The sequence below is a fragment of the Hemibagrus wyckioides genome, linkage group LG25 (assembly GCF_019097595.1).
Source record: "Hemibagrus wyckioides isolate EC202008001 linkage group LG25, SWU_Hwy_1.0, whole genome shotgun sequence".
In the NCBI taxonomy this organism is placed as follows: domain Eukaryota; kingdom Metazoa; phylum Chordata; class Actinopteri; order Siluriformes; family Bagridae; genus Hemibagrus; species Hemibagrus wyckioides.
Window position 1 is genome coordinate 1,435,892 of NC_080734.1, and position 17,450 is coordinate 1,453,341.

The window sequence follows — 17,450 nt, forward strand, 5'->3', positions numbered from 1 at the left end:
TGACTAACATACCAGATTTATATACCAAATGCCAGAAATGTTAATATACGATATCAACACTGATCAGCCATAACATTATGACCAGTGACCGGTGAAGTGAATCAGTCTGAGTATCTCCTCATCATGGCCCCTGTTAGTGGGTGGGATATATTAGGCAGCAGGTGAACATTTTGTCCTCAAAGTTGATGTTAGAAGCAGGAAAAATGGACAAGTGTAAGGATTTGAGCGAGTTTGACCAAAAGGGCCAAATAGATGTCTAGACCACTGGATCAGAGCATCTCCAAAACTGCAGCTCTTGTGGGGTGTTCCCGGTCTGCAGTGGTCAGTATCTATCAAAAGTGGTCCAAGGAAGGAACAGTGGTGAACCGGTGACCGGGTCATGGGCGGTCAAGGCTCATTGATGCACGTGGGGAGAGAAGGCTGGCCCGTGTGATCCGATCCAACAGACGAGCTACTGTTGATCAAACTGCTGAAGAAGTTAATGCTGGTTCTGATAGAAAGGGGTCAGAACACACAGTGCAGGACGGGTCAGGGCTGTTTTGGCAGCAAAAGGTGGAAACAACAGAATATTAGGCAGGTGGTCATAATGTTAAGCCTGGTCAGTGTATTAAAACAGAATGATTAATGTGTAATTGATTCCTAAAGGTCAGAGATGTTTTCACTTCACTGTCCATCATCCAGTCACAGATACAGTCAGATACAGCCTTTAGTTTTTATTTAAAGTGAAGTTACACCACTGTGTGAGTTATAGCACAATCCAACTAATCAGTTATAATCTTTATTATCAAATTATATTAATTCTGTCTATTTTCTGTAGAACTTTCATACTATTTTCATACAGAGACGTGAAGTTCTTGATCATTTCTGACTTTAGAAAATTATCAGCTGAATCTTTAGTCAAAATAAAAACATTAATTTTATTAAGAACCTTTTAATTCTCTGATTTGGCCTAAACAATATCAGAATAAATCAAATAATAAATCTGTATTTCTTGGAAAGATGAATAAACCCAGATATCAGAATAAACTCCTGCTCCTCTTTAGACACATTGACTGTAAATAATTTAAATCAGTAAATATTAAATAATCCACCAGATATTTAAACATTAATGTCGATTAAGAAGAAATAATATTAACATTAGGCAGGTTTTAGCCACATCACACTGTAATGTTTTCACTAACACAGAGTCTCAATTCTCTCCACTGTGACTATTTAGTGCACTACATAGTGTGGAAGCGCCCCTGTGCCCTGCGCTGGTGTAGTGCACTTGGAAGGGAGCAGGAAGTCATTTGGGATTCAGCCACTAACTGTTAGCCGTTTTTAACTTACCTCAGGATTTTTAACTCAGCTCAGGTGTAGATCTTAGTGAACATCCTGAAACACAGACAATGGTTTATCTTTAAACCGATCCCGTGTGTTAGTGTAAAATCCCAGGCAGTAATATTTCACCCTGAGATGATTACCTCAGCGACAAAGATCACTGCAGCTCCGCTTCTGTTGTGACTTTACAGCGGCGCTAACGTTCACAGCGCCGCCTGCTGGACACTTCTGATACTCACCAGGTGAGGTTCATGGCTGACTTTTACAGTCAGAATTACAATTTGTAAATTATAAATAAATTCATCTAGAAACTCATTTAATACAAATGAAAGAATAAAGTAGTAAACAAATAAAAAGTTCCATTTTGACATTAATTGAAATATTTAGTTGTTTTTAAAAGCTTTTCATTCTGAAGCTTTAATCTATTTTAATACAGACTGTTTAACAAAAGGATAACAAGAAAAAACAAAAAATATTTTTATTTAAGCTTAAATTTTTTTTTAATTATATGTTTTTTGTTTTTTTTAGTCTGATCCCATTTTTTTATAAAACTGTATATGGTCTTATATCTTAATTTGCATATGAAGCCCATGTGCCATGTCCTTCTCCACAAAAATCTCCATCACATTCTTGCAAAAGTCCTCGTTATTTTCCTTTAGTTTTAAAAGTCTCTCCACCTCTCTGGAGATTATCACCATGGAGGAAGGTCATCCTGGATCTGTCCTATTCCTTATGTATGTGTCCAGTCTTTTCAATGCAGAGAATGACCTTTCCATGGATGCTGTTTTATCTGGAACAGGGAGCACCAGGTGAAGAAACTTTGTCACATCAGGAACAGTCTGGATCAGATCCTTCTGGACCAAAAAGCTGAGAATCTATCCAGGAGATTTACTTTCATTCTTTACTGTTTGTGAGCTGTACAGTCTGTTAAGATCAGCCTTTAGTCTAAGTCAGAGAACCCTTGCATATTTCGACAGGCTCTGCAGTTTAGTGTCATCAAAATGTTGTGGCATTTAATTAAATTTAAGTCAAGTCATGAAGCTTTTATTGTCATTTCAACAATATATAGCTGACACAGTTCACAACGAAATGAAACAGCGTTTCATCCAAGACCTTGGTGTTACATAGAACAACAATTCAATTCAATTTTATTTGTATAGTGCTTTTAACAAAGAGCATTGTCTCAAAGCAGCTGAGCTACATAACACAACACAGAGCTAAGGACTGAATGTAAGTTGTCCTAGCCACATAAAGTGCAACGTGTACAACCTAGTGCAAACAGTGTGAGACAAAAAGACGGTCCAAACAGACAATACAAAACAAGACAGTACAGGCAAATTCAATTTCAAATTTTATTTGTCACATATAAAATCATACACAGTACAACATGTAGTGAAATGCTTTTTACGACTGTCCTTTGTTTTGAAGAAAGAAGAATAGAGTAAATTTAGTGTGTTTAGACATGAAAATATAGGGATATAGATAAAATATTGAGAGAAAAAATAAAAACTAGCATAGAAATTAAACAGTATTGTCAAGTGCATTTGCAAAAGCCATCAAGCCCCGTGATGAAACTGGCTCACATGAAGACCATCCCAGTAAAGCAAGACCAAAACTGACCTCTGCTGCAGAGGAGAAGTTCATTTAGAGTGACCAGCCTCAGAAATCACCAATTAACAGCGCCTCAGATGAGAGGCGTTATGAAGGCTTTACAGAGCATCAGTAGCAGATATATCTCAATATCAACTGTTCAAAGGACATTATTGTGGATTTCGGCCGCCTTCAGCATTGTTTTACAATGTAGAGAGAAATAAACATCAGGAAACACCATGGGATTAGAAGGAGTGTCCAAACTTTTCACTGATAGTGTATATATAAAGATACAATATATATAATAATATATAATATATAAGAAAAACACAATATGTACATATATGTAAAATATATATAGATACAGTATAAAAAGGCAGTTTATTCAGTTTTAAGAGGAATGTCAGGGAGTAAAGTGACAGTGCAGTATGCATATAAACAGATGTTCAGTGAGTGTGACCTGTGCAGAGTTGTGCAGTTATTGTGTGTGCAACAATCAGCTGAGGTAGAATGTCATGTGTGAGAAAGTCCAGAAAGTCCAGGTTCTAGGTGTTCTGGTTAAGGGCTCAAATGGCCTGTGGGAAGAAGCTCCTCCTCATTCGCTCTGTATTTGCCTTTAAGGAGCGGAAACATTTCCCTGACCTCAACAGAGAGAAGAGTCCATTGTTGAGATGGCTTCATTATCTTCCTGGCCTTGGTCCAGCACCACTTGCTGTATATGGTGTCCAAGTCAGGAAGCTCGGTGCGGATGGTACGCTCGGCTGATCGCACCACCCTCTGGAGAGCTTGCCTGTCCTGTTTGGTGCTGTTTCCAAACCAGGTTGTGATACTTCCCGTCAGGATGTTCTCAATGGTGCAGGTGTAGAATGTCTTTTGCACCTTTGAGGGCATTTTAAAGTCCTTTAGGCGTCTAAGATTGGTAAAGATGGGCCTTCTTCACCAGGGTGTTGACATGACACGTCCTGTGTGATGTGATCCACCTATCACCTAGGTACCCAGGATATCCAACTTAGTGGTGATTATGGAGGGAATTATGGTGTTAAACACTGAATTGTACGCAACAAAGAGCGTCTTAACATAATTCCCCTTTCTGCTGTCCAGGTGGCTGAGGGCTGTGTGATGGAGGTGTGCGATGATGTCCTCTGTATAACGGTTGGGCTGGTAGGCGAACTGTAGTGGGTCCAGGGTGTCAGGTAGGGAAGAAGTCTCTGATTAGCCTTTCAAAGCACTTCATCACTACTGAGGTCAGGACTACTGATTGAATTTAATTCAAGATTCAAGAAGCTTTATTGTCATTTCCCCCACATATATCTGGCACAGTACATAGTGAAATGAAACACCATTTCTCCAGGACCTGGTGCTACAGAAACATACAACAACATAGAGTTCAACACAAAACAACACCACAGAGCTAGGACAGAAGTTTGTCTTAGCCACGTAAAGTGCACAGTGTGCAGCTAGGTGCAAACAGAACATAGACAAGACAGTGCAAAAAACAATAAATACAAGAAAGACAACACAAAACAACACGGGACACTTAGCGCTGAAAAAGAAAGAAAAGAACATGTGTAACGGAATGTAAGTGAAATAAAATAAGATAAAATGAAATGATGTAAAAAAGTATTGTGCAAAAATATTGTGCAAAAATACAACAGCAGCAGTTGAGGTAGTGCAAATAGAACAGGGGCTTCCTCAGCCTCCTCAGGAAGTAGAGGCGCTGCTGGGCTTTCTTGGTGATGGAGCTGGTGTTGAGTGACCAGGTGAAGTTCTCCGCCAGATGGACACCAAGGAATTTGATGCTCTTGACGATCTCCACTGAGGATCCGTCGATGAACAGCGGAGAATGGTCACTCTTTGCTCTCCTGAAGTCAACAACCATCTCTTTGGTCTTGTCAACGTTCAGGGAGAGGTTGTTGGCTCTGCACCCGGCTGTTAGGTGTTGCACCTCCTCTCTGTATGCTGACTTAATGATGTGGTTGGATCTGTTCATTGCTGCACAGTCATAAGTCAGCAAAGTGAACAGCAGTGGACTGAGCACACAGCCCTGAGGAGCTCCAGTGCTCAGTGTGGTGGTGCTGGAGATATTGTTCTCGATCTGAAATGACTGAGGTCCCCCAGTCAGGAAATCCAGGATCCAGTTGCAGAGGGAGGTGTTCAGGTCCAGCAGACTCAGCTTCAAGTGCTGAGGGATGATTGTGTTGAATGCTGAACTAAAGTCTATGAATAGCATTCATATATATGTGTCGTTTTTGTCCAGGTGGGTTATGGCCAGATGGAGGATCATGGGAAATGTTGAAGATGTCAGTGAAGACATCCGCTAGCTGTTCTGCACATTCCCTGAGCACTCTGCCAGGAATGTTGTCAGTTATAATGTTGTAACATTATTTAGTTTCTGGATGCCCACGTCTAAAGCTAAAATCTTCTCCATCAAAAAGCTAACTAAAATACACTTATCACATAAAATTAACAGCAGAGGAAGAATTACTTAACATCTTGCTGCTCATACACAATGTAAAAGCTGAATGTTTGCCATACTTAATTACGTACCTTTAAGTGAAGATGAGCTGGATATTAAAAAGACCCAAAGTGAGTTTCCTCCGCTTGGTGTTTGAAGACAGAAAACAAAAGGCATTTTTACTCTCTCAAGAGACACAAACTTGCAACATTCCTGTCTTAAATTAGAATTAATTTAATGTGTCTCCTGAGACTGTAAAAAATGTTCTAGCTCAATGTTACTGATGATCCCAACCCAAGAATTCACTATTGTGTCCTTATAGTTGGCATGTATTTTCCCCCTAATGCTAATGCTAAGAAGGCACTTTATGGGTTCTTTGGGGCTGTAACCATGCGCGAGGAGAGTGACGAACGTGCTGCATCTTGTTTACACAAATATCCTTAGTCTGTACTGAGTGGAGCAGTGTTCTGCTTAAATAGTGTAAAAAATCATATTATATTATATTAGATTATATTAGATTAGATTAGATTAGATTAAACTTTATTTATTTATTTATTTATTAACTTTATTTAGAAAGCACATGTACAAAGCCAATGAAATGCAGTTAGCATCTAACCAGAAGTGCATAGTTGCATATTTACAATAATTTATGAAAGATATACATATGTATATATATATATATATATGTTTATATGCATATAATTTATATATAATTTATGAAAGATATATATCTAACATCTTCTTTATAAAATATCTGAGAAATCCCCCCTTGAAAATCAATTGCTTGGTGCCAGACATACTTCTACGAAAGGCCTATCTTCCATATATAGCATCCTCATTAATAATCTCCTAGCCTAGCATAAGTCTTCAATAAAACAAAAATGGAAGTGCAGATCTGGAGTGCTTTTATGATGATAGTGATTGGGGTACTCTCCTGGAAAATTCACAAACTGCATTGGTATTTACCGAACACAGAACACATCTTATACAGAGCATATTAAACCCTCTACAGAATAAACAAACTTAATGGTGAAATCTCGGCCATGTGTGAAAGATGTGAAACGTCTGCTGGGATTCTTCTTCACATGCTCTGGAGCTGTCCAGTTCTAGAAGCTTTATGGAAATATGTAATAGCAATAATCTCTGAAATATCAAAGAATCATGACTTTGACCGTAAAGTGTGGATACTGGGTGATGTTAGTTCACTTCACATCATCATGAAAAGTATTTTATCTTGTTAGCAAGAACTGCAGCAAAAAAAAGTATGCTCAAAAACTGGAAATCAGAAAATCCCCCAGAAAGAAAACTCTGGATTAATAAACTAATGTTCTATAGTACTCCTGAAAAAATATTGAATTCTGTTCAGCAAAACCCCACAAACTTTGCAGAGGTTTTTTTGGGGTATTTTTGTTCATTGTTATGTTAGAAATTAAATGTACCTTAAATTTATTTGCATACACCATACCTGTTCATTCCTAATAAACATTTATTTATTAAACAAAAAAAAGAAAAAAAAGCTATATATCTGCAGGTAATAATCATGCTTTCCTGATCCCTCTTCTCATTTCAATTGAATCACTAAGACTCCTTTAGTATAAAATCTGCCTCTAAATATACTCTCCTTCATCAGAGACTTCAAGAGTTTAATATTAAATAAATAAATAGACATGATCAAGTTCATCAAATGCTTGTTCCTGGTGGAGTTTATATATTCAGGGGTTGGACAATGAAACTGAAACACTGGCCAATTTAGAGTTGGAGGTTTCATGGCTAAATTTGACCAGCCTGGTGGCCAGTCTTCATTGATTGCACATTCCACCAGTAAGAGCAGAGTGTGAAGGTTTAATTAGCAGAGTAATAGCACAGTTTTGCTTAAAATATTGCAATGCACACAACATTATGGGAGACATATCGGAGTTCAAAAGAGGACAAATTGTTGGTGCACGTCTCGCTGGTGCATCTGTGACTAAGACAGCAAGTCTTTGTGAAGTATCAAGAGCCACGGTATCCAGGGTAATGTCAGCATACCACCAAGAAGGACGAACCACATCCAACAGGAGTAACTGTGGACGCAAGAGGAAGCTGTCTGAAAGGGATGTCCGGGTGCTAACCCGGATTGTATCCAAAAAACATAAAACCACAGCTGCCCAAATCACTGCAGAATTAAATGTGCACCTCAACTCTCCTGTTTCCACCAAAACTGTCCGTCGGGAGCTCCACAGGGTCAATGTACATGGCCGGGCTGCTATAGCCAAACCTTTGGTCACTCGTGCCAATGCCAAACGTCGGTTTCAATGGTGCCAGCAGCGAAAATCTTGGGCTGTGGACAATGTGAAACATGTATTGTTCTCTGATGAGTCCACCTTCACTGTCTTTCCCACATCCGGGAGAAGCCCCAAAGAAGCGTACCACCCAGACTGTTGCATGTCCAGAGTGAAGCATGGGGGTGGATCAGTGATGGTTTGGGCTGCAATATCATGGCATTCCCTAGGCCCAATACTTGTGCTAGATGGGCGCGTCACTGCCAAGGACTACTGAACCATTCTGGAGGACCATGTGCACCCAATGGTTCAAACATTGTATCCTGAAGGCGGTGCCATGTATCAGGATGATAATGCACCAATACACACAGCAAGACTGGTGACAGAGTGGTTTGATGAACATGAAAGTGAAGTTGAACATCTCCCATGGCCTGCACAGTCACCAGATCTAAATATTATTGAGCCACTTTGGGGTGTTTTGGAGGAGCGAGTCAGGAAACGTTTTCCTCCACCAGCATCACGTAGTGACCTGGCCACTATTCTGCAAGAAGAATGGCTCAAAATCCCTCTGGCCACTGTGCAGGACTTGTATCTGTCATTCCCAAGACGAACTGATGCTGTATTGGCCGCAAAAGGAGGCCCTACACCATACTAATGAATTATTGTGGTCTAAAACCAGGCGTTTCAGTTTCATTGTCCAACCCCTGTACATGCCTGCTGTTTTGTGAAAACAAATTCCATTTTATTCTCCACCTTTGAAAAGTAAATCAGGTCAAACCAGTTTAAAGGGCAGTAACACTTTGGTTTGCTGGATGAAACTCAGTGAGTACATTTCCATTTGTTTATAAATATATAAATATGGTATAAAACCTGTATATAATTATAAAAATGTTGTAACTTGTCACTAAGACCAAATTAAGCTCTTTATGAAAAGATAGCATTATAAATGAATTATTTAAGGACACAGAGTCAGATTTTGTGTTTTATCTTTGTGTGACTTGAAGAAACATAAAGACACATGACACAATAAGGTACACTGTATAATATATAATGTAAAATGTACGCTGTAGCATTCTCTTAACTGTAACACAAGGAGATTAGATTATTAATTACTGTAAACTTTAGATTTTGATCCAAACTCTCTTTTCACATTTTGACTCAACCTGTATAACTACAGTACAGAAAGTTACCAATGTACCATGTACATTTATATATATATATATATATATATATATATATATATATATATATATATATATATATATATAATATATAGCGGTATATATTATATACCTCTAATTATCTTAATTATAATTAATTATAATTATTATGTGTCAGTAATGTATTAAATGAAAAGATATATATATATATACAGTGTATATATCTTCTCATTTAATAATTAAACTTAATAGAATGAGAAAGTTTTGAATGTGTCTCTAACTGAAGCATTGTTGAATGTCTTATGTGTTCAAACAGGTTTGTCTAGAAATGTAAGAACAAAACCCAAAAACAAGGTCATGTGATTCTTGTCATGAACTCACGGATAACCTCATCACATCATTAGCTTCCCCAACAATAAAATACAATCAATTCTGAATAAATTCTGAATTTAATTTGTAAACAGCTTAATTGTATTATTGTAGCAGCTTTACAGAAATATAAAGATTCAAATTATAAATGATTAAATTTTAATTGTGATAATGTGTATTTACTGTGCACTGATTCATTATCACAGATTTCCCCCTCATTATATGATTCAGTTCAGGAGATCTGAGCCATGAAAAGCTTTCTTGAGTTTTCCTTCTAATGTTTTTCTTGTAATGTTTCCTGGTACAGAAATCAAATCATGTAATGCTTCAGTACAGTTTGCAGAGGAGCTGCTCAGTGTTCCTCCCTCCATACTTATTGAGGGTGTGGTGTTGCTTTTATCTGCATTCTCTTTCTGAGTGTCTGCTGGTTTCTCTTTTACTCTCCTAATCTTTAATCTGACAGTGTAATGTGATATCTTGTGTGGTTCACATGTCCAGGGACGATTAGTTGTTGTTCTATGAATTTTACTTCATTATAAACTGCTGTAGAAAGGACATTATTAACATTTACGTTATTTACTACGTAAAGCCTGGTTCCTTTTAAGGTTTCTACCTTAATAATTCTCTGTATTTAGTATTTTTGTTATATTTATTTTATTATAGGTTATTTGTCATATTTTTGTTATATTTTGTTAAATTTGTGTTATATTATGATATTTGTTATATTTTCCTACCTTTAAATTCTGGTATTTAGTATTTTCGTTTGTTATATTCCTTCTTATTGTATTATTACCTGTGCTTGTGGATACTGCTGGAAGCATCTATATATCTATCTATCTATCTATCTATCTATCTATCTATCTATCTATCTATCTATCTATCTATCTATCTATCTATCTATCTATTAGCAAATGATCTGTTACTATAGAAACATAAGCATCATGTATGAGGAATAGAGCAGATTGTGCTTCCCTCAGGGTGTTACACTGCACCGGGTCACAGTATGAGCAGCAGTTAGGACGCTTTTAGACTGACACTATTGACGGAAATAGTTGAATCTCTGACATTGAGCTGTTTTTGTCTGGTGCAGTTACACACTGTGGCCAGCAGGTGTCTCAGCAGGTGAGCGGATTACCTCAGGACACACCGGTTTAACTGAAAGTGAAACAGTGGCGCTATTTCAAGACGAACGGAGGAATTACTTATTTATTTAAAAGTACAATACATTAATGTTATAAATGTACACGATATGAAGAAGAGTGTTGCTGTATTTTAATGAAATATTAATGTATATAGTTAATTTTGTGACTTTTTCCCCGGATATTTCTCAGTAAGTGAACTGCGTCATCACACTGGGTTATATAACCACACAGAGACTGTGTGTTCTGTGTGTGTTAGTAACATAACTCTGTGTTTTATTAGATTTATTACCATCATAGTCATTACACTACAGGCTGGTTGTTGAATAAAACAGTAAAGCTTCACTTTAATTCATCTTCAAACCTGTAAAGATCAGTTAGAGCACTAGAGCTTTCTTCATAAAGAGAAATCGACACAGAAACAGGAAGTGACGTTTAGCTCCATCTGACCCGAGAGAAACAGGAGCACAGCGCGGGTCAGATATACAGCTGTGTTATTTATCTACACTAACTCAACATTTCAGTGGATTTAACTCAGCTTTTAGGAATATTATCATTTATATATTTATTACGGGTCGTTTCTCTGAAAATGACCTATCTACACAACTCCGTGTATAAGTATTCACCCCCTGCTGGACATTCAGGCAGCACTGACACTGACCCATTAAAATGGACACAATGTAGGCTATTAATGTTCAGGTTATTCAATACGGAGAACACAATAATAACAAAACTCACACATTTACACCAACTACAGGTTCTTCTTCACATTAAAGCATTAACAGTAAATATCCTACACAACTACACCACAGTTAGCCTGAAGCTCCTACATTAATCCTTATTTAGTCTGAAGTGGTCAATGTACAAAACAGACAATAACTCAGAAACACAGCAGGTGTTGTGCTGCACACTCACACTAATACAAAACATCAACTCATTTGGACGTCTTGATCTTGCTCTACTTGTCTCAGTACAGTTAAATGTGACAGAGAGATCCTTTTCTAATGAAAACTGAATACGGAGAGTGTTTGTGCTCCAAGAAAAGGAAATTTCACACTTTACTTCCAAGTTACAAACCACTAAATTAATTCTGGTTTAGTTTCCTTCAGTTTTTTAATAACCACCGTTTGTCTTGTTTGTGTGTGTGTGTGTGTGTGTGTGTGTTTATGAACACAGGATTTCCAACATGGAAAACAAACAGAGCCTCTCGACAGAATCAGACAAAAAGTCAGACAAAAGGTGAGAGAAAAAATATCTGATCATATTCAGCAACAATGAAAGATCAGACTCACAAAAGTGTGTTTACTGACTAATGACCTGAGAAAACATCAGAAAAAAGTAATGTTCAGCTAAAGATCTGTTCCAGCAGATATTATTGATCTGGAGAATTTATTCACTCACTAAGTGAAGAAGTGGAAGACTGTAATAATAAATATAAAAAAAAACTACTTTAGTGTCTGTGTGTGTTTCAGTCTGATGGAGGAGAGATCAGACTCACCAGAACCCAGCTGTGTCTCCCTGAAGAGTGACAACTCGATGAATCCCCCACACTTATTTAGAGGCAAAGACCCTCCTACTGTTCAGAGGTACTGATGATTTATTAAATAAAACTCTCTTTATGTCATTCAATCTCCTACATGTAAAGCTTGTGTGTTCATGAAGAACGGTCAGCTGACAGGTCATCCATTTATATTTATTAATATTTACTGTTATTATTTATTTATGAACAGAAATGTAAATTTCTGATTTTTTTCAAGAGTGAGTCCAGGCAGGTTGGAATGGGTGGAGAAAGGTGTCAGGAGTTCTGTGTGATAGAAGAATATCAGTGAGAATCAAGGGGAAGGTGTACAGGACAGTGGTGAGACCGGCCATGCTGTATGGTTTAGAGACAGTGTCACTGAGACAGAGACAGGAGTCAGAGCTGGAGGTAGCAGAGCTGAAGATGTTGAGGTTCTCTTTGGGAGTGAGACGGTTGGACAGGATTAGGAACGAGTACATCAGAGGGACGGCTCATGTTGGACGTTTGGGGGACAAAGTTAGAGAGGCCAGGTTAAGATGGTTTGGACATGTCCAGAGGAGGGAGAGTGAGTATATTGGTAGGAGAATGTTGGACATGGAGCTGGAAAAGAGGAAGGCCAAAGAGGAGGTATAAGGATGTAATAAATGAGGATATGAAGCTAGTGGGGGCAAGTGTTGAGGATGCAGAAGATAGGGATAGGTGGAGAGAGATGATTCACTGTGGAGACAAGACGAAAGAAGAAGAAGAAGAAGCTGCATCCGTAAAGCAAACAGCATTGTGGCTGACCCCACACACTCCTCACACACTCTTCACCCTCCTGCCATCTGGAAAGAGGCACCGAAGCATTCAGGCCCTCACAACCAGACTGTGTAACAGTTTCTTCCCTCAAGCCATCAGGCTCCTCAACACCCAGGACTGAACTGTACAAGACTCTCTCTCTCACACTCACACACACACACACACACTCACCTGTGTGAACAGACTCACAATATATTGTTCACTACTTATTGCATTACCTCAACCCCCGTTAATATTTCATCCGCTGCTCTGTTCACCTCTATTTGCACTACCTCAACCGCTGCTATTGCATTTTTGCACAATACATATTGTGAGGCCGCTATATATATATATATATATATATAATATTCATTGCACATATTTTCTTTTTGGCGCTGTGTGTCCTGTGTTTTTGTGTCGTTTTTTTGTACTTACTGTGTCCACACTGTATTGTCTTTGCTCTGTTTGCACCTAGTTGCACACTATGCACTTTATGTGGCTAGGACAAACTTCTGTCCTAGCTCTGTGTTGTTGTTTCTGTGTTTGTAATTATATGTTGTTTGTTTATGTAGCACCAGGGTCCTACATAAACATACTGTCCTGGAGAACCGATGTTTCATTTCACTATGTACTACTTCAACTATATGTGGTTGAAATGACGATAAAAGCCTTTTGACTTGATTTGACTTGACTTGCCCATCAAAATAAAATCCCACCCCTGTCTACATGGATTCTCAGTAGGAGTGGCTGAAGATTTGGCTCTCCCCGACAAGAGTCAGGTCTTCTTGTCCGCTACAAAGCTTTTAGAGCCGGCTCATTCGCAAACGACACATCATTAATGTCAGATCAGCAAGACTAAATCTTATAGACATAGGTCAAATATATTATCTAGACTATAGAACAATTGGGGATATATAATATGTGTCTACAAACATTATATTGGTTACATCCAGAGAGATAGCAACAGGCATGCATCGTTTGTGAGAGATAAACTCGTCAGTGCATCGCGTCTCTCCAATGCATTTGAATAGGAAAATCCCAAATTCAGCTGTTTTTAATATGAAATGTTTGAAACGATCATGCAGAGATTACATTTATAGCACAAACCAGTGGATAAAAATATTTATTTCATTTATCATTTAACATTATTATTTATATATTTATTTACTTTTACATTTTCATGATGAAAGCGAGGCAGAGCCTCCCCTGCCAGCACATCCCTGGTCTCACCATCTCTAAAATTCTGTTTTATTACTAAACATATTTACACTTGATAGGGAACTGAAATAAGAACAATGTTCATGGCATGTCAAAACATTTCTAGGGTTAAAGGGATGAACTGGTGAAACATATTTCATCACAGAGACATTTACATTGCAGGGACGTGTATAAACAGGTCCCAAACTAGTAATCCTCAGGCAATCCAAGCTGCTGCTGGCAGACAAGAGAGTGTTGTGATAGAGTCACACAGACAACTGAAAATCAAGTATAAAATCTCCTGTCTAATAGATTAAGAAGAGACGTTATATTACTGGATTATTTTTTTTTATGCATTAACATGCAAGTGATGCTATCAGTTTGCCTTGTGACAATCCTTCTATACAGTACAGTAAAAACTCTGCCCTGTAATGTAGTGGAGCAGAGGTAGTAGAACATCTAAATCACATGTTTGAGGAAAGTACAGAAGTACTTTGATAATTTCTACCTCTGATTACACTACAGGCTGGTTGTTGAATAAAACAGTAAAGCTTCACTTTAATTCATCTTCAAACCTGTAAAGATCAGTTAGAGCACTAGAGCTTTCTTCATAAAGAGAAATCTACACAGAAACAGGAAGTGACGTTTAGCTCCATCTGACCCGAGAGAAACAGGAGCACAGCGCGGGTCAGATATACAGCTGTGTTATTTATCTACACTAACTCAACATTTCAGTGGATTTAACTCAGCTTTTAGGAATATTATCATTTATATATTTATTACGGGTCGTTTCTCTGAAAATGACCTATCTACACAACTCCGTGTATAAGTATTCACCCCCTGCTGGACATTCAGGCAGCACTGACACTGACCCATTAAAATGGACACAATGTAGGCTATTAATGTTCAGGTTATTCAATACGGAGAACACAATAATAACAAAACTCACACATTTACACCAACTACAGGTTCTTCTTCACATTAAAGCATTAACAGTAAATATCCTACACAACTACACCACAGTTAGCCTGAAGCTCCTACATTAATCCTTATTTAGTCTGAAGTGGTCAATGTACAAAACAGACAATAACTCAGAAACACAGCAGGTGTTGTGCTGCACACACACACTAATACAAAACATCAACTCATTTGGACGTCTTGATCTTGCTCTACTTGTCTCAGTACAGTTAAATGTGACAGAGAGATGTTCAGCTACAGATGTTCCAGCAGATATTATTGATCTGGAGAGTTTATTCACTCACTAAGTGAAGAAGTGAAAGACTGTGTAATAAATAACAAAAAAAACTACTGTAGTGTCTGTGTGTGTTTCAGTCTGATGGAGAAGAGATCAGACTCACCAGAACCCAGCTGTGTCTCCATGAAGAGTGATGTCTCGATAGAGCCTCCAATGGACTTTAAAGGCCGAGAACCTCCTACTGATCTGAGGTAAAGAAGATTTATTAAATAAAACTTTGTTTTACATCATTCAAACTCCTACATGTGAAGCTTGTGTGTTAATTCAGAGCGATCAGCTAACAGGTCATCTGTTTATATTTATTAACATTTACTGTTAATATTTATTTATGAACAGAACTGTAGATTTTCAAGAACAATTAGGAAATTGTGGAGTGCAGATGTGAAAACACTTTCAGAGGGGGACTGATCACTAGAAAAGATTCATTTTTATTCATTTAGTTCAGTTTTATTTGTGTAGAACTTTTAACAGTGGACGTTGGAGTGTGGAGAGATTGAAGTGTAAAATGGATTTGGTGCATGGGTGAGTGACTCCGGTAGGAACTGTAGTCACGAATCGTAAGAACTACAACCCCCGACTGTATCTGATGCTACATACATTTAGCTTTTTTCATTACATCACATTTACTACAAAACCACAGACAAGTTTGTCTAACATCTGTGAGCTGACGTGAAATATGGTTGATGCCGAGCATAAAAGCCTTCTGTAAAACTTCTGTCTCAAGTGAGACAAAAACAAGACTGAGGAACCTCCACAACAGAAAACAGCAGCGGAACCAGCAGCAGAAATGTTAATAAATGTACTGTTTAATGAACAGGATGGCTTTCACAACAATGTTGTAACAAAGACTCAGGTCTCAGACTCAGTTTTATTTATTTATTTATTTTTTTAAAATACCGGCTTCTTCACCTTGTGCTTTTTTAGTGCAGTTTTATTTCGGATCTGCAAAATTAAATGTTATAGACATAGGTGATATATAATACCTAGACTATGGAAAGTGAGTGTCTACAAACATTATATTGGTTACATATATAGAGACAGCAACAGGCACACACCAAATACACACACTTAATCCCGTTTGTGATTAATAATTTCTGTTACATGTATTTTTTGTCCACAGAATTCAAAAGGAAGAATACAAAGAAATGAACAGAACAAAGAATCTGGAAACCATATTTAAGGTGTGTGTGTGTGTGTGTGTGTGTGTAACTTGTCCTTACTAGTTCAGCATTAATTCTCGATATTTATCTAAATAGTTATCTACTAATTTATTTTAAATGATTACAACAAACCATACAGTTATTTAGACAGTTATGTCGTTTGATGTGTTGTAATGAATAGTGACAAGTTTCTACCTTAAGAAACTGAATAATTTCTCACTATTTAACCCTGTGGTCTGTTCCTGTGTGTTTCTGACTAGGATCTGGAACACAAAGTCATCACATTGATAAAGAATGAGCTAAAGAGGTTTAGGAAGCTTCTGAGTCCAGATTACACAGCATGCACTAAGAGGGAGGTGGAGGAGGAGGAGGATCTGCACAATGTCAGAGAGGGAGCTCTAAAGATCACACTGCACGTCCTGAAGAACATGAACCACTCAGATCTTGCTAACACACTGCAGAACAGTAAGAGCTCTGAGATACAGTTATACAATCCATTTAATTTTAGAAGTACAAAATTATCATTTTAGTGTTTCACATCACATTAGAGTCCTCATATTATTTAAGCTCGTCTCATGTTAACCTCCTAAGACCTGAGCTTGCATTTTAGATTTCTTCTACCTATTTGGGGTTAGGAGGAACCAATAAATATAATAACCAGATATTATCTTTGAACATGAAGCCACTTCTTTTTGTGTACAACAGGTTCCAGTTACAAAGAATTAAGTATTATGATGCACACAACCAAAAATGTGATGTCCTCATATGAGGATGCCAGGTTGTAGGAGGTTAAATATAATAAATTTAATAAATATGGATCACTTTTCTAAACAAATACCAAATCAGTACCCCGATGGAAAAATATATAGATGTCAAGTAAAAAGAAAATGGATGAATGTACTGAAATTTAAACATTACAGAATATTGTATGATGCTTTTATAATAAATATTTATTTTCCTCAGAGCTAGACCTGATTTCTGAGAATCAGCAAAAACTCAAATCCAACCTGAGAGAAAGGTTTAAAAGAATTAATGAAGGAATCTCAAAGTCTGGAACCTCAGCACTTCTGAATGAGATCTACACAGAGCTCTACATCACAGAGGGTTGGAGTGGAGACATCAATAAAGAACATGAGGTGAGACAGATTGAGACAGTGTCCAGGAGACCAGCAACAGAAGAGACACCCATCAACTGTAATGATCTCTTTAAGGACAAGTCCATCAGAACTGTCCTGACTAAAGGAGTTG

At 37.7% G+C, this 17,450-nt stretch overlaps 1 protein-coding gene and 1 pseudogene across 1 annotated transcript in view; one reads left to right on the forward strand and one right to left on the reverse strand.

Annotated features, from left to right (window-relative positions):
* LOC131345933 (zinc finger protein 709-like) overlaps positions 1-1,558 on the reverse strand; it is a 31,780-nt gene extending 30,222 nt beyond the window's left edge. The window contains exons 1-2 of the mRNA XM_058379137.1: positions 1,464-1,558; positions 1,330-1,374 (exon numbers count right to left, since the gene is read on the reverse strand). The gene's annotated coding sequence lies outside the window, so the exon portion shown is untranslated. The remainder of the gene's footprint in view (positions 1-1,329; positions 1,375-1,463) is intronic.
* The window catches only part of LOC131345737 (NACHT, LRR and PYD domains-containing protein 3-like), a 566,556-nt pseudogene that overhangs the window by 525,390 nt on the left and 23,716 nt on the right, over positions 1-17,450 (forward strand).